We start from the raw sequence: 18906 nt of genomic DNA on the forward strand, positions 1-18906 counted from the left end.
GGATTCTTCAAACAAGCCAACAAGATGTTATCTTCAATTTGTCTACCTTTCAACTTAGCTTTGATACCATGTTGAGAAGTCAATAAGTTGTAGATTAGGGTTCATTTCTCTTACTTGATAATTACTTGTGAATGTTGTTGGTTTTTTATTACTTATATTATCTTCTCTTCATAAATAAATTACCAAAACTTACAAAACATGAAGATCACAAGCGACAAAGAACATAAAGATGTAGGCTTAAGCTAAGTAAAAACCCCACAAGGGGGGAACCCAAATAAGTCCTCTTCTTATAGAATTAGATCAAAGTGAGATATCCAAGATCCAGAAACCAAGACTAAGATTGCCACAAATACCTCAAGTCAATTCTCCTCCAACTCACCTCAAAGTCAAATTCAAAAAGTCAACACTAGTCAAATCTATGAAATATGGTCAACTCCTGAAATTTTGGCCCTATAATTTTCGCCCTCCTGTCATTTCAATGCTGTAATTTTGGCCCTCCTAAAATTTCAGGCCTGAAATTCATCAAAAAAAAATTCACGTGTGAGTAGATCTAGGGTAGAAAACTCCAAATTTATCTCTCCTTTGACTTTCCTCTCTCTGTTCTTTAACTTCAGTTGATTTTCTTCTTCACTTGGCATAGAAATCAATGTGATAATTGATGGTCTCCAAATGAATGAGTTGACTTGTATTTATACACATATAGGAGGTTGAAAAGGTGCCTCTCTAGGATGACTTGTCCAAGGAGGGCCGACTTGACTTGTGGATGACAAAATTGACTTTTTGACTTGTTATTGCTAAATTATACACAACATTGCAACAACGCTTAGGGTAGAGGTTGTCACTTTGATCCTTGCCCTCTCTATTTAAGTTGTCTCCTAAATTCAGACTAAGGGGCGTAGTCCCTATAGATGAGATGATGAAAAACTTGTTGGGAACCATTAAGTCTAGGAGACACAAATGAATGGCCTAACAACTTCATTTAAAATTAAATGGAAAGTGAGATTATTAAGCACAATTTGATTATATTTCTTAAAATATGAGTGAGGTAACAATGCCTTTAAATCAATTACTTGCACAATATAAAATAATAATCCAAGTGATTGAATGAACAGTTGATGCGAGATGCATATTCTATCCTAAATGAAGTGCAGGACCTAAATTTAATGTGTGATGCAGGATCTTGGTAAATTTTAATTAGGTGCCCTATCTAGGTAAATCCTTCTTCTCAATTATTTTGGAACTAGTCTCAAACGCAATTTGTAGAGAGAATCCCAAAGGAAGGAGGCTATGGCCTCATTAATGATAACTCTTGTGTCGTTCTAACCACCTAGGTGCCTCCGTTCCTACAAGGGATTTCCCAAAAGAGAACTGCAAGGTAACCTATGTTAACTATGAATGAGAGTCTAGACTCCTCAAATTGTGTGAATAAGGTGGTCCTATCTTTCTTTCAACCAAGCTTATGCTTGGAGCTAAATTTTAAAAATGCACTTCTAGTATTAGAATGAAAGTGAAAGATATGAGTGATTTCTTCAATGAGATTATAAATATTTTAAATACTCCAATCAAGATTAAAAAACAAAATGCTCATAATGATATTCAAAAACAAATGACAAGTGAAATTAATAGAGAACTTATAGAACAATTTAGAAATTATCCCAATGAAACAAGATTAGCAATATCAATTGTACAAGACGCTTATTAGAGTTAATTAGATCTCATTTAATTTCTCTTATGCAATTAGTGATTTGAAATCTAAAGGATTGATTAATTGTTCAATTACACCAACATTAACTAAGTTTGCACATGCGTGAATGAAAGAGGAAAATTAAGTTACTAATATGCCTTGAACATCAAACTTTGATAACGGAAATGAAGAATAAACAACAGCAAATAAAGATGCAAACACAATAAACATTGATGACGGAGTTCATCCCTCTTGGACTACATCTTCGGGTATGCTTCCAAGTGGGTGTCCATTATATTAGGAATGCTCCATAAAGGTTCTTTACATGAAAAATCACCAACTGTACTGTGCACATAGGCACTACTGGTTACTATCAAAAAGAAGATGTCAGTCTCATATTTCCAAAGCATGTCTCCTTTCTCAAAAAGGTCCAAGGACGGCCAAGTTAAGCCTAAAAGAACATTTACAAACATATACAAACTCTGTTCCTGAAGCTCATTGTTCACTCCCCTGCACTAGTGCAATGGAATTATTTTTATAAGGCCTCGGGCAGGTTCCAAGGTTAAACCTCCCAGGCTATACATAGTAGGTTGTTTGAAGTGATTTGAACAAACTACATGGTGGTGCAATTACATTTCTCGATGCTTTAACATATATGTCAAATATAGTTTCAAAAACTATATTGTATGGTTTGAATGGACCGCGCCAATCCAAACTGTTATACATTAAATATATTTAACCAAAGTTTTTGATGGACCGCATAACGTTGCCAATCAATATACTTTATAACCTTAGCACAGAATGTGTGGCGCAATTGCAATTTGACATGTCATAAATTTTAACTGAACGGTGAACGACTTGGCGGTGAATGGTTTGGTGGTGAATGGCTTGGTGGTCAACAAGGATGTTGCCTCGTGGAACCTAACCCCCATCAATCTTGACCTGCTCTGCCACATAACCACCACCTGTGAAATATGCTACAATCGTTTTCTCTAACTGTGACTAGGCATGTTCAACCGTGGAGGAACCCGTGGCATTATCATTGAACAGCTTTGCTATGTATGGAGGTTCCATCTATCCACCGTGCTGGATTGCCATCTATGCCACCTATGCCATCAGACCGCTATGTAACGTACTCCATTTACATTACACTTACATCATAACCACTATTTTAACTCTGTCGTGGAATGTAGCATAGGTTTATTTTAATTTCACTCCACCATAGTTTTATGCACCCACTATATAATGTCCACCATAGTTTTAACATCACATTTGTGCCCACTGCCATTGTTTATACTGTTTGAAGTATATACATATTTTAACATTTAAAATGCACCACCATTGTTATATCATATTTTTGTAAAATCCATAGATTTCAACATTTGAAACTATGCCATAAACATATTAATGCACCCAAGATTTAAAAGATGAAATTTTAACCAATCAAACCCCAAAATCTCACCATGTAACCTGAAGATTTGCACATGTTCATCATAACTTTGACGGTCGATTTCTCCTTCATCCAGAGGCCAAATTAGAAACCGAAAGTACATTCAGATTCAAAACGACGTTATTTCTGGAAACAATTGAGACCTTTGAAATTGGAGAAATTAGACATCCTCTTGGATCATTCCTCTCCACTGGAAGCTTTTGGACCACCAAAAGTTTGGTTTTAAGCATACATGAGGTGAGGGTACGGCGCCCTCACCCTTCTGATCTCCACCCACCTTGCGTTTCTTGGATTCCTGCCTTTGAGTCTCACGTGATGATACTTGACATCTCCATGCCTGGAAGTGTGGACCTTCCGTTTACCTTCACTTTTCATCCTTACTCTGTTGATGTAAAGCCATACTTGATCACCAAACTAAAAGTGATGATCCACCCGATGCTTATCATGGCGATTTTTGAACTCGTGAATTATTTCATTCATTTGAAGTAAACATAAAAAACTTTGTAGATGTGCCACTGTCTTGCCTACACCAACAAGTCATGAAACTTGAGAAGAATGTTCTTCCCTAATCACATGTGTTCTTTCTCCCTACGATATGCAAAATGTGCCAAGATGGTAAAATAACCTGTTATGAACATGGTATTTTACTTCTTCCACCCAAGCACCATGAGTTAGTGATTTGGATTTAAACAGGACGTAACAAATTACAGATATAAATATAAAGATGCATTAGAAATAACACTTCATTTCATTAATATCAAATACTGAAATATGTTTACAAACATAATGGAAATAAGACTAGCTCGGGCGATGGTAGCTTATCTCTGAGAAGAGATGTGGCGGCTACATGCCTCTGAATTGTGTTACAATGAGGCTCAAAGGCCTATTTATTATTGATAAACAATGTAAAACGCTAAACATCCAAAAACCTAACCCTAGGAAATGAAGCGCCAAACTATGGGGCCCATTTGGGTAAATTGGTACATCAACTTCCCGAGGTCGTAACTTTGGCATATGATCTTTGTTTCATGCACACAATACCGTGTTAGAAAGATCTATCCTATGAATATAAATTTTTAATGACCAAAAATGGTCTATGGCACATGTTGGTTCCAGTTTCCCCAAAAAACGTCGTTTACAGCCTCAAAACGGCTCCGAAACTTTAGGACCCGAAAAACTACCAAAAATAGTAAATTGTGCTACAAATAAGGAAACTGAAAAACTAAAATAAACAATGGTGGGGGTCCAAGTGGAATAGGTGGTTGGCCACCAATATCCACTTGGATTATTCCTCCCCCCTTAGGAAATAATGGTCCCCATTACGTTGAGATCCTCCATGAGACGAGGAAACTTCTGCAGAACTTGGTCCCTGGTGAGCCACTTGCCCTGGTGAAGACGTTGGCCTGCTTTAACAGCTCGATATAGTTGGATCCTTTGTTTTTGAGTGTTCTTGATCTGCGTGTCCATGATTCGGTCAGTTGTGGCTTGTTACATGCAATCTGGATTTAGTTTTGTAGGTGTGAGTTGTTCTGCAATGTCTGATGTTATGAAACCAGCTCACAAAAAGATAGAAAAGATATATCAACACCTTAGAATTCAGCCTCTTCGAGAGGGAAACCTCCTTTACATTACACAAAATGAATTATTCTTTGATGATACAAATGAAAAGACCTCCTTTCTATATATAGGAGTCTAAGGGGTCATAATATAATCAGAGCCGACATAACAATAATAATGTAAGGGTACAATAATAACAATAGTGGGCTTCTATGAGGCACAATAGTAACAATATGGGCACTACATGGGTACATCAATATAATAAGTGGGTTGTACTAATAACAATAAGGGGTTACACTAGTAGTATAGGGGCCTAACATGCCCCTCTCCTTCAAAAAGTGTTGTCCTCAATGCTTGAGTAGTTCTTGATGCTTCTGTATAAAATTCTTGTCCTCCCCTGTGGAATCTTTAGCAGGTAAGTTCTTCCACTTGATGAGATACTCTGAAATTGATCAATTTCGTAGCTGTCAGGTTCTTGTTTCTGTGACTGCTCCAGGTTCCAATATAATTTTTCCTTCCTCTTCAATTTCTGGCAATATTGTTTGAATTGAGATCATTTGAAACTTTTGAATAAGTGGCCATACTTCTTCATCCTTCTTCCATTCATCCCTTTCTTTGTTTATCCAATCTAGTTGGATAATAGAAATAGCACAAAACAATGCTTCCACATCCTCATCCTTTCTTGAGAGTGCATCTGCAACAAAATTTTGCTTCCATTTTCTATAGATGATGTCAAAGTCATAACCCAACATATTCATGACACATTTTTTCTGTTATTCTAAAGATAATAGTTGCTCTAAAAAATATTTAAGACTATCATGATCCATTTTTACCTTGAAGTGTCTTCCCATTCGATAAGGTCACCATTTTTTAAGTGCATGTAGTATTGCCAACATTTCCTTCTCATAAATAGCTTGCTTGAGATGTAGCAGTAAAAATACCCAATCACCTACATCAAAACATTTTTCACTATGATGTTGATCTACCTGTTGTTTCATTCGATTTTGCACCAAAGTGGCGTTATCCTTTAAAAGTTGGAGAACTTGTTGTTGATGCTCGATGTGATCTTTCACTGCTTTAACCTTTTTCTTCTTGATATGTCCTTCTATCTTTAGATTTTGAGGAGTGGTAATTTCTTCCAATCCTTTACAAGATATGGTTGAATTCATTTCTTGATGCTCGATGTGGTCTTTCACTTCTTGAACATTTTTCTTCTTGATATGTCCTTCTATCTTGATAGTTTGAGGTTTGGTAATTTCGACCAATGAATTACAAGATATGGTTGGATTCATTTCTTCTTTCTCTGGGGTTGGGTCTTGGCATATATCCTCTTCTTTTGATGTTTCTTGATCCTTTTCTTCCTCCTCTCCATACTCTATGTAAAATAATTTATTCTTAGCACACTTATAACCTTTAGTGCATTTTCTATCACAATTGTAACAAAACCCTTTTTCTCTTTTTTCTTCCAATTGTTGTCGTGTAACCCTTGTAGGTTGTGGAAGGCTAGGAGAAGCAACACTTCCATCTTTATAGTTGTGAGGGGTAGACTTCCTTGTTGCCATAATTTTACTTTCCACTATGTCACGAATCCCTTTTACTCTTTCCAATTGTTGTGGTGTTGCTCTAAAGAAGGTGTTGCTCTTTGTATCCTCATAACGTGCTATCATTTCCTCCATGAGAATTGACCATGTAACAAGTTGTTTACGAGAACAAAGCCCTTTATACCATAAAAATTGATCTGGTTCTAAATATGAATATGCAATACATACCTTTTATAATAGTGGTACACCATGTAGATCAAAATATTGCTCCATCTGAACTATCCAATTTACCAGATCCTTGACATCAAATTTCCTCATATCACCTTTTCTTGATTTTAGGAGCTTGATCTTGAAATGACTATAACTCTGTACTTTCGACTCTTCTAGTTCTTAAATTGTGAACTACAGTAGCCCTCTATGTCCTCTTTCCAATGCCACTAGTCTGATCCAAATTGGATTCTCCAAAGAAGAGTTATGTCAAATCTCCCACAGTGACCTGATTATAAACTAGTTTAGTAGAGCAAACTTGTACGGCATGCTATGTGTCCCTGTTTCGACCTTTTGCTCTAAAAAGTATATACAAGAAACCACAGTCTGTCCTCTTTCTATAGCTTCTTATGAAATTTCAATCCGATGCTCAGAGAGAAAGTTATGACGATTTCCCCCAGATCACCTGTTTGGAATGTAATTCAGGAGTCTGCAAAAAGACCAACTTCCTCAGATCATATCTCTGCAAATATAGCATGAAAAGCTCTGAAATTCAGACCTGAGGTTCAATACGATTTCGTATCAAATGGGTTTTTTTTTTCTTCTGAAACGTCACAGAGAAAAAGTTATAGCGCAAATGCCACGATGACCTAATTGGAGCAGCGAAACCCTAGAATTCAAAGCTTTGATACCAAACGTTATGAAACTAGCTCACAAAAAGATAGAAAAGATAGATCAACACCTTAGAATTCAGCCTCTTCAAGGGGGCAACCTCCTTTACATTACACAAAATGAATTATTCTTTGATGATACAAATGAACAAACCTCCTTTCTATATATAGGAGTCTAAAGGGTTATAATATAATCAGAGCCGACATAACAATAATAATGTAAGGGCACAATAATAACAATAGTGGAGTTCTGTGGGGCACAATAGTAACAATATGGGCACTACATGGGTACATCAATATAATAAGGGGGTTGTACTAATAAAAATAATGGGTTACACTAGTAGTATAGGGGCCTAACATCTGATGTGTCCAACAATGTTGGGAAGTATGGTCGAAGGTGGTCCACATTGAACACTGGGTGCAGGCCAAGGAATGGGGGAATGCTGAGCTCAAATGCATTGTCTCCCACAACCTCCGTAGTGGTGTAAGGACCATATTAGAATGGCCTGAGTTTCCGATAGGCTCTGGTAAGGCATTCCTTTTGCAAATGCAACCAGACTTTGTCGCCCACCTGAAACTTATGTGGCACCTGATGTTGATCATGTCGATGCTTGTACTTGGCATTTGATTTCTCTATAATGTCATGGACCTGTTGGTGAATATGTTGGATGTGATCAATGAAGTTGTTTTCCTTATCGGCTTCCGACTAGACAGGAGCCTAATATGCCTCAGTAGCTACAAATCATATGACCACACCAATGGGACATAGTGTTTGGAATCCCAAGCCCACTCGAAAAGGGTTGTGGCCAGTCGAGCTGTGGAGAGGTCAATTATAGTTGAGTTGTACATGTGTAGAATGTGTACGATCATCCTATTGATGACCTCTATCTAGCCATCAATTTGGGGATGGAAAGTTGTGGACTTAGTGAGCTTGGTGTCCAGCATCAACCAAAGATTGGACCAAAATGTACGGAGGAACCTGTTGTCTTGATATGAGATGATAGACTGTGGGATCCCAAAGTGTACCTACACTCATTCAAAGAAGAGTTTAGCAGTGGCTTCTACTATGATATTCTTTTTGCAGGCCGCCTTAATGGCCATCTTCGAGAATCTATCGACGACCACAAAAAAACAGTCGTTTCCATGCTTAGTAGAAAGAAGGCCCGACATGTAATCCATGGAGATGGATTCCCAAGGTCGACTAGAGGCCTTGCTTCTTGATGGACGGTTTGGAAATGGCACAAGAAGTGTAGGATCTGATGTACTTCTCAACATCCTATTGAAGATTCGACCAATAGAAATACTTATGCAGTACTACGACCATTTTCTCGACCCCAAAATTCCTAGCGACTCGACTATAGTGCATTTCCCAAATCATCTTGGGTCGCTCACTTGAAGGAACACCAAGGTGTCCCAGGTGGCATAGCAGGGTATCCTGGAGGTGAAAATCTGGAACTTTTTGACCCTCCAAGAGCGTTTGGTATGTGTGGCCGAATTTTGGGTCACTTTTGTAAAGAAGTGGCCAATCAGAAGTCTCATGCCCACAAGCGTTGAGCACGGTGGTTAACGCCATGATCGGTGGTCGGCTGATGCAGTCTGCAAAATTATTGGTGTTGCCCTTCTTATACTTGATATTCAAATGGAATTGTTGCAAGTATGTGGACCACTTCTGATGGAAACATTTTGCAACTTCCCCTGCGTTTGTATGAACTGCAAGGGTTGGTGGTCTGTGTGGATGATTGTTTCCTTCCCCAAAATGTAATGCTTCCATTGTCGGGAGGCCTGCATAATTGAATACATCTCTTTGTCATAAGTGGGATACTTTCAGACTGTGTCTGAAATTGTCTCACTGTGATATGCCACTGGATGCCCCTATTGAGTAAGGACCACCCCAATAGCATAGTCAGAGGCATCTGTCTCAATCTCAAATGGTTGTTGCAAGTCTGGTAAAGTGAGCACTGGTGCAAAGAAGAGGTGATGTTTCAACTCTGTGAATGCCTTATATTGAGATTCAGACCAAAAGAATCTTGCTTTCACTCCTCCCTTGGTGACTTGACTCAAGGTCCAAGTGATATGAGAGAATCCCAACACGAACCTACGGTAGAAATTGGCAAGACCGAGAAAGTTGTGGAGCTCTATTTGAGTGATTGGGGCTGGCCAATCCTGAATGACTTGGATCTTGGCTGGATCCACATGAACCCTCATTCATCAATAATGTATCCCATATACTGAACTTGGGTCATGCCAAATTTCATTTCTCCAAATTGGCACACAGCTTGTGTTTCCATAGTGTTGGAGACCCTGTCAGATGTGGTGGAGGTGCTCTTCCCAACTTTGACTGAAGATCAAGATGTCATCCAAGTATACCACTATAAATGAGTTGCTGAATGGCCGCAAGATGCCATCCATCAGCCTCATGAAGGTTGCAGGAGCATTCATCAACCTGAAAGGCATAACCAACAATTCGAAAATGCCATCCTTGGCTTTGAAGGTGATCTTCCACACATCAGAGGGTTCAATTCATACCTGGTGATATCCAGACTTCAAGTCGATCTTGCTAAAATATTTTCCCCCCTTGAGTTGGTCCAGAAGGTCATCAAACCATGGGATTGGGTACCTATTCCAAATAGTGATCTTGTTCAACGACCGATAGTCAATACAGAGTCTCCAAGTCCCATCCTTCTTCTATACCATCATGATTGGGCCCTCACAGGGTGATGAACTCGGCCGGATGTGACCTTTCTGCAACAGCTCCCGAATCTGCCTCTTGATTTTGTCATTCTCTAGAATGGATTGTGATAGATTGGTCCGTTGGGCAATAGTGCACCTGGGGTCATATCATTGGAGTGCTTGACCTGACAGTGTAGAGTCACCCTTGCAGGGGAGGTGAAGATGTCATCGTACTCCTCCACGATCTTGTCCATCTGTTGTTGTCATTCACAGGGGCCCTGTCTAGAGTTCATGGCAACCATATTATTCATTCCTTGAGGGAATATCATCAGGAAAACAAATTTCCCAGTTTTGGAAATGAGCTTACTGCATTGTTTTACAGTAACCATAGAGATGGTAGTAGGTGGTGCTACCTCCGGTATCTTGTACAACTTATTTCCCAAAGTAACAATAATAGCACAAGGCCTTGAGTCATAGACAACATGGCGCTTCCACAAGTATGGTTGGCTGAATAATACATCAGAAACATCAAGGAGAGGAACATCAAATAATACCCCGTCCGTGAAGGGCTTGATGTTGTATGGAAGGCGGCACTGTTGGCTCACGCGAAGATCCTGTCCTTAGTGAAGCTACCCAATGGTGTAAGGTTGTGGTTGTGTTGTGGTCGATAAGCCCAATCGCTTCATGACCCCTACCAAAATGAGGTTCTTTTGTCTCCCGCTGTCGACCATGAACTATAGTCAGGGACCCTTTACCCACATCTGGGAGTAGAAGAGGCATTCCTCCTCCTCTGGATCTGCAGGTTCCTCCTTCTGGATCTTCATGGTGGCAATGGTGGCATTGGGCTCTGCATTGACAATCTTCTTTCCTTTGTCATTCCCCTTGTCAGGTTCTGACTAAGAGTCAGAACATGCATCTGATTCTGAAACCTTCGGCTTGGCCACTAGTGACTGCTTGACCCGACACTCACTTATGCTGTGAGTGGAGCTCTTATGGAACTCACACCACTTTCTTGTGTCCTTCTTTGGCTTTACAGTGTTGTCCTTTGCTTGCTTCTTTGGCGGGTTGTCCTGGGTCACCCCGCCTTGGCTTGGTCCTTTGTTTTTTGGTTTGGGGGCACCTTTCCCTTGCTTCAAATTCACATATCCAAAGTCTCGCTTCTTCTATTTAAACTTCTACTCGATCTTGAAGGTGTATCAGTATGTTGTGCTGAGCGAGGAGATTCCCAAGAACTCCATCTCATCCTGGATGTACCTATGTAGGTAGTCGCGGTACTTGAGTACCAAATGTTTCTCAGAATCCTTGATACCCAACTTCGTGCGAAGGGTATGAAAACATTGATAAACTCTGGCACATCTTGGTCCCTTCCCTGCCGCAGCGTTGTCCACTTTATGTATTTATCCTCATAGCTCCCGACAGGGTAGTACTGCTCCTTGATGGCATCCCAGAATGAATTTCCAAGTGGTTGTGGCTGAAAAAAGTGAGGTTGTACTTTCATCCTTCTTCTCATAGTAGGTTTCCCACCAGTCCTTGACATGGGGGGCGGCTTTGAGAAGAGCAAAAGTAATCTTTTGTCGGCTGGAAAAACCATGAACAGAAAAATATCCTTCTAACATATTTAACCATTTATCTACAACGGTTGCATCTATTTAGCCCTCAAATATGGGAATCTCAAAGTTTACTTGTACCTTAAAAGGAGTGGAGCCTCCATAGTGGCTACTGGATGTGGATGCACCACCGGTGGGCAACCGTTGAAGGATCTGGGCAAAGTTATCCATCATCGCATTCCTTTGTTTGTCAAGGGCCTCCTTAAGCAATATTTATAGGATATCCTACCCCCTCGTCTTTCTTTTCTTCCCCCATGGGTGGTCGTCGGGGTTTGCAAGGCTAATCTTGCAAAGGTTCAACCAGATCGAGCCCTAACTCCTTATATCCTGAAAAAGCAGACCGCTCTGATTCCATTGATCTAGATTTAAAAAAAAACGCAACAAATTATGGATATAACCATAACTACAAATATGAAATAGAAATAAAACTTCAAAACATTAATATCAAATACTAAAATATGCTTACAAACATAATGGAAATAAGACTAGCTCGAGCGATGGTAGATTATCTCTGAGAAGCGATGTGGCAGCTACATGCCTCTTAACTGTGTTACAATGAGGCTCAAAGGCCTATTTATTATTGAGAAACAATGGAAACCCCTAAACATCCAAAAATCTAACCCTAGGAGATGAAGCGCGAAAATATGGGCCCCGTTTGGGTAAATTGCTACATCAACTTCCCGGGGTCGTAACTTTGGCATACGATCTCTGTTTGATGAGCAAAATACCTCGTTAGAAATATCTATCCAAGGAATACAACTTTTGAATGAAAAACATTAGTCAACGACCCATGTTTGTCCCATTTTACCCCAAAAATGTCGTTTAGGGCCTCAAAAGGACTTCAGAAGTTCAGGACCTGAAAAACTGCCGAAAATAGTAAATTGTGCCACAAATAAGGAAACTGAAAGAAACAATGGTGGGGGTCTAAGTCAAATAGGCAGGTTGCCACCAATATCCACTTGGATTAGTTAGAGATTCACAAATATCTTTGAAAACAACATCTGCAACATATTGTTCTATATAACTTTCATGTGCTAAAGAACTAGTTTGTAGAAAAACTAAAACATTCAAAGAAGATCTTGACAACATATCAGCTACTTTTTTTGTTTTACCTTCCTTGTATTTGACTACTAAGTGGACCTACTGCAAAAAAACCATCCATCTATAATGTCAAGACTACTGCAACGTTTTTTGAGTTTGAAGGTATTGAAGTGGCTGATTATATGTTTGAATCCCAGATTCTTTGCCCATTAAATAATGTTTCCATCGTTTAACACTTTCCATTATTGCACATAATTATTTATCATAATTTGGATATTTTGAAACTACCTTAGAAAATGCTTCGTAATGAAAACAAATAGGCTTACCTTTCTACAATAAAATTGCACTCATTGCATACCTACTAGCATCAGTTTCTATTTCAAAAGGTGGTTGAAGGTTTGGTGGAGCTTTTACATTTTTCTGCTTTAAGGTTTCACAGGATTTTTGTTTTTTTCCTCCACACGGAAAGTAGACTTTAAAACTTATTAAAGCATGAAGTGGTGATGCAATAAAATAGAAATGAAAAACAAACTTCCTCCAATACTGAACTGCACCCACGAAAATTCTAACTTCCCAACTTGAACCGAAAGTAAGAATATCATCCAGATAGACTATGACAAACTTATAAAGAAAAGAATGAAACACATCATTCATCACTCTCTTTAAAGTTGTTGGAGCATCGCATAAATCAAATGGTATAACCAACCATTCATAAAACCCTTGTCTATTCTTGAATGCAGTTTTCCAAACATCATTCTCTACAATACACATCTGATGATAACCATTTCTTAAATCTAGTTTAATGACTGATATACGATACATGCCGATATTCAAAAGAGGTGCAATAGATAGTAATTGAATCTCATGTTGTATTTCTCATTTTGGAAGGAGACTTTTTGGTTCTTTAAACAATTCTTCATAAGAATCTACCATTTCAACCAATTTGTCCTTAAACTAAGAATCACACCCTTGAAAAGCACTATACTTATCTTTAGGTTGTTTTTTAATGATAATGAGAAAATACCTTTTACTTGGATTTATTAACCTTTTCAAATGATTAGCACTGATTAAATCCAAGTTTTTCTTACTTCTGTGTGCCCTGACAATGTATTCAATTCCTTATTTAAAGAAATGATACTTATTCTCCCTTCTATGAAAAACAACATGTCTATCATAAAGATATGGACTACCTAACACAATTCCACATATATCCAGAGGAATCACATCTAGATCAACTTCATCAACAAAATTAGATGTAATTGCAAACATTAAACAACACTGTTTTGTGACATGCATCTAAGTGTTTTCTTTCAACCATCCTAATGGGTATGGTTTTTGATGATTTTTAGTTTCCAAATCTAGTTTCCTTACTAGTTCCTGATATATTAATTTTTCTTGTGACCTACTGTCAAATAATGTGTCTATCTTAGTGTGCTTGGAAATAATCCTTATGTGAAAATTTTCAACCCTCTTCTTTTCATCAATCACATCATTAGTTTTTGAATATGATGCAAAGTAAGTAGAACTAGAACTAGCTTAAGAAAGTATACATGCTAGACTCATTGTGGTAATCTTCTATTTTTCACCAAAGTCATATCCCAAATCTTGTTGGACTGCAACATTCGCTTTCATTTCACCCTTCTCTTTAAGGAACTTATTTGGCTTAAGCTATGGATGAAGATTCCAACACTTGGACTCATCATGTCCAAACCTCTGACAATGAGTACATGTAGGCCTTTCCCCTTCTTTCTTTGTTGTCGTCAATTTCTTTCCTTTCAAGTTACCTTTTCCTTTTCCTTCTTTGGATTCTTTGTGCTCTGACTACTTGAATGGTTTCCACTAAAAAGGTCTGCCACCTGATTCAATATGAATGGCTTGCACACATACTTCATCAAAGTCAGTTGGATTAAACATAAGCAATGTATGTTGCAAATAAGAATGCAAACTTCCAATATACTTTAACAAAGTTTCCCATGTGTTTAATGGAATGTTAAGTGCTAAAGCCTTTTTCCTGAATTCCTGTGTGAAATATTGCACAGTTTGTCCTTTACCTTGCCTCAAATGTTGCCAATCTATTAGAGCCTATTACATATATCCTAAAGAATAGAATTTCTTTCTTAGAGCTTTAATATTCTCTTTTGGGTGATCCATTTCTGGCACCCTAGTTGTATTCAAAAATCTTCTTAATAATACAATCCCTCTATATGTTGCACCGGTTTTCCCAAATTGGGTTTTTCCGAGGACGATTGTCCAAAAATAACAGTTTCCCTTGTGTTATTGTCTCAGTTTAATTTAGTTCATGATCTGTATATTTGTGTAGGCTGCAATAGTGTTTACATCAATGTTTATGAAATTAAATAACTTGTTAATGCAAAGAACAAGTAGGAGATTGTAAACCAGTAATTGCAATAGGGGTTTTTTATGCGTTAGATTCAGGAATTTTCACATGGTATCAGAGGGATTACAAATCATAAGAAACTAAAGGCACCAGCCGAGAAATATGAGAATTTGCAGCAAAGAAGTAGTTGTCCTAAGAGACAGCGTTGTTCCATAGTCGGAGAGGTAGAAGGAGGAGTGACGTAGTGAAGAAGAGGTGATGTCGAGGCTCACACAGTGCCTACGTCAGTATTCTAACCCAGGAGAGGGAGACACGAGAGCTAGGAGGAACCCATGCAGTAGCTGCGTCAGCCGTTAGGGCCAGTGCAGAGACAGAGGAGGGTAGATCAAGCTCACGTAGAGCCATGTCATCTTTCTGAGCCAGAAAGGATTGATGCAATTAGCTGGGGAGAGATAATCTAGCCCATGCAATGATTGTGCAAAGTCTAAAGGGCTCAAATTCTTCATGTTGTTGGGGCTAAGGGAGTTGCATAGGTTTTTATTTGAGGAGCTGGTGGGAAGTTGTTTCTATTGGTGCATAATAGTGTCTAAGGAGATTGAACCAAGGTAGAGGGAATCACTACCTTGACAAATTTCTAACCAATAAATCTAGATCCAAGTTGCAGCAGCAAAGGAGGATTGGAGAGGAGTGATTTGACAGTTGGCTGATTATTTTCTGAGAGGGAAATCAAGACTCAGAGGGGGTCTAAAGAAGAGGAGTGGAGATCGTAGTGAACAGATTGAGGGATCAGGACAGATTGGATGGAGCTTCCAATTTTGTCATCTAGAAGGCCAGGATCCTAGCAATCCTGGATAAACATTGCATCAAGGACTATGCCTTGAAAGTAGTAGTTGTCCCGGTTGACGCTAATGCAGCCAAGAAGTATGAGGAGGCCTAGGAGAAGGCAAAATGCATGATCCTAGATGGGGTCAAGGACCATGTAATACCACATATGGCTGAAAAGAAAACAACAAGGGAGATGTGGGAGACCCTAACCACCTTATACCAGGGCTCTTCCATCCAACGAAAGATGTTATTGGAGAATCAAGTGAGGTCATATCAAATGCAAAAAGAAGAGGAGATAGATCCCTCCCTTCTCAGGTTGAAAGGGATTTGCGACCAACTTACTTCCATGGGGTCTACACCGGATCTAGAGCTCATGGTTAGGACTGCCCTAAATGTAGTCAATGAGGACTGGGAGATGTTTGTCCAAACATATCAGGCAGAGTAACTCTCCCCAATTGGGAGGAGATGTGGGCAGCTTCGACAAGAAGAGCTCAAGAGGTTGACCAAGGCGGGGAGTAGCAGCAAGGGAGTCCGAATCAAGAAGGAGGAGGAGGAGGATGCAACTCTCACATCAATGGGGCAACAAGGACAACAAAAGAGAAAGAAGAAGGACATCTCCAAGGTCAAGTGCTTCAACTGTGGAGAACTGGGACATTATGCCTCTCAATGCCCCAGGAAGAAAGGAAAGGGAGAGGCTTCCGACTCAAAGGCTACTCCAACAAACGCAGAGAAGGATTTCCAGGATGATGACAATTATGCCATGAGTGCTCATGCGCCTCTAGAGAAGAGGTGGGGAGACATAGAGTTGTAGTCGAGAGGACTACATGAGGGGCAGGATCCTTGAGGTGCCCAAACTCTTAGATCACATATGGCTACGGAAGCCCTTAACTACAGTAGCATGATGACAGGTGCTAAGTGGAGCAAGGTGTCATTGAGCGATAAGGTAGTGCTAGAGTGCTAAAGTCTGTAGCAGCGCAGTTGAGGTTGCAGTAGTGTGAGAGGCACAGAAGAGGTTGCAGCAGCGCAGTGGCAGTAGAGGGAGCACAGGATAGCAGCCAATGTAGCTTTAGAATCATGAGGCTTCTAGACTGACCAGGATGTCAGTGTTTGGGTGAAGTCAGTTACTTACTTCTCGGTAACTGAGTTGCAGTGTAGCAGTTAGCAGTGGAAGTGCTATGAGCAGCATGATGCATCACATTGAGAGGGAGTTGTAGTACAGATGTAGCAGTGGTAGTGGCAGTATCATGGGAAGCAGTACAGGAAGCAGCAATGCAGTGGATGTGAGGTAGTAGGCCTAGCATCAGCACAGAGGACTAATGCAGAGGATCAGTGTGATGTTTCTATGGTGAAGCATTGCTAGAGCACATTCCTTGCTAAGAGGGAGTGTTTATTTTTGGTAGGACTGGATGTTCTCTAGCCACAAAATTTGGTGGAGAGGGTAAGGCACATGAGATCTCCAAGACCCAGAAATCATTTGGAAAAATTCCACCTGAATGAAAAGATATTAAAATAATTAATATTTTTGATGAGTTACTAAGTCTAGAGTTAGGAAAATTAAAATATTAATGTGTATTAATATAATATGGGTGAGAAAGTTCTAAGAAATGAGGATCAAGCCAGTTCTAATCTTATCTGTTGAGTAGGGACTTAATCTCGGCCACTAAATCTTCAACAGGAAAAGTATAAGAGGAGGCTTGAGGGTCAGTTGGAAATACACCAAGAGAGATCACTTGGTTCGATTTTTTGGGGCGAGGTTTGCTGAGGAAATCAAGCAAGTGATTAGTTGAAGTGAGAGGAAGTTCAACAAGAGGCTGAAGAATACATAGTAGAGAGGCAACAAAGTGTCGGAAGAGATAGCACAGGCCTAGGAGGGCTTACACAAAGGTCGTAGGAGCTAGCACAGAGGACAGAGAGGGTCGTAGAGGCTGACGTAGAAGCCGTAGAGGCTGACGTAGAAGCCGTAGAGGCTGACGTAGAAGCCGTAGAGGCTGACGTAGAAGCCGTAGAGGCTGACGTAGAAGCCGTAGAGGCTGACACGGAAGCTGTAGAGGCTGACGTAGAAGCCAAAAGGGCTAATGCAGAAGTTGTAGAGGGCTTCAGAGACAGTGCTGGGAGATTCTGTGGGGCAGATTGGGAGTAGATCAGCTGATGCAGAGCAGAGAAAGGGTGACACAGTTCCTGAAGGATGACACAGTTCCAAAGCAGTGCTTGGAGAATCTTTTGCTGTCCAGCACAAGGAACAACCAGATTCATTATGGGATTGAACATCTGGTTGTTGATTTTCAGAAATATTTGTCTCCGGATAAAGGTACTACTGTCGAGGGCATTCTCAGTTGGGTGAGCCATTTCTAGCACCCTAGTTGTATTCAGAAATCTGCTTAATAATACAAACCATCTATATGCTGCACTGGTTTTCCCGAATTGTGTTTTTCTAGGGACTATGGTCCAAAAATAACGGTGTCCCTTGTGTTATTGTCTCAGTTTATTTCAGTTCATGATATGTATATTTGTGTAGGCTACAATAGTGTTTACATCAATGTTTATGAAATTAAATAACTTGTTAATGCAAAGAACAAGTAGGAGATTGTAAACCAATGATTGCAGTAGGGGTTTCTGATGTGTTAGATTCAGGAATTTCACATTTATAACCTTAGCATATAACTTGTGGCACAATTGTAGTTTGACATGTCATATCGTTTAATTGAACAGTGAACAGCTTGGTGGTGAATGTCTTAGCAGTCAACAAGGATGTCACCTCGTGGCACCTAACCCCTGGCGGTCTTGACCTGCTCTGCTACATAACGGCCACCTGCAACTTATGTTGCAACCGTTTTCTCTAAAGGTGACTAGGCTTGTTCAACCATGCCTCAACTCGTGGCATGACAACTAAACTGCTCCGTCGTGTATGGAGGTTCCATCTATCCACCGTGTTGGACTTCCATCTATGCCACCCATGCCATCGGACCGCCATGTAACGTACTCCACTTACATTACACTTACACCATAACCATTGCATGTATGGAGGTGCCATCTATCTGCCATGCTGGGTTGCCATCTGTGCCACCTATGCCATCGAACTGCCATGTAACATATTCCTCTTACATTACACTTACACCATAACCATTGTTATAACCTAGTTGTGGACTATAGCATAGCCTTATTTTAATTCTGCTCCACCATAGTTTTAATGCGGCCACTATATAATGTCCACCATAGTTTTAACATCACATTTGAACCCACCACCATGGTTTATATAATTTGAACTATATATATGTTTTAACATTTAAAATGTGTCACCATTGTTATATCATACGG

The sequence above is a fragment of the Pinus tabuliformis genome, chromosome 2_1 (genome assembly GCF_031772625.1).
Source record: "Pinus tabuliformis cultivar Carrire ecotype Pingquan chromosome 2_1, CPIR1, whole genome shotgun sequence".
Lineage (NCBI taxonomy): Eukaryota > Viridiplantae > Streptophyta > Pinopsida > Pinales > Pinaceae > Pinus > Pinus tabuliformis.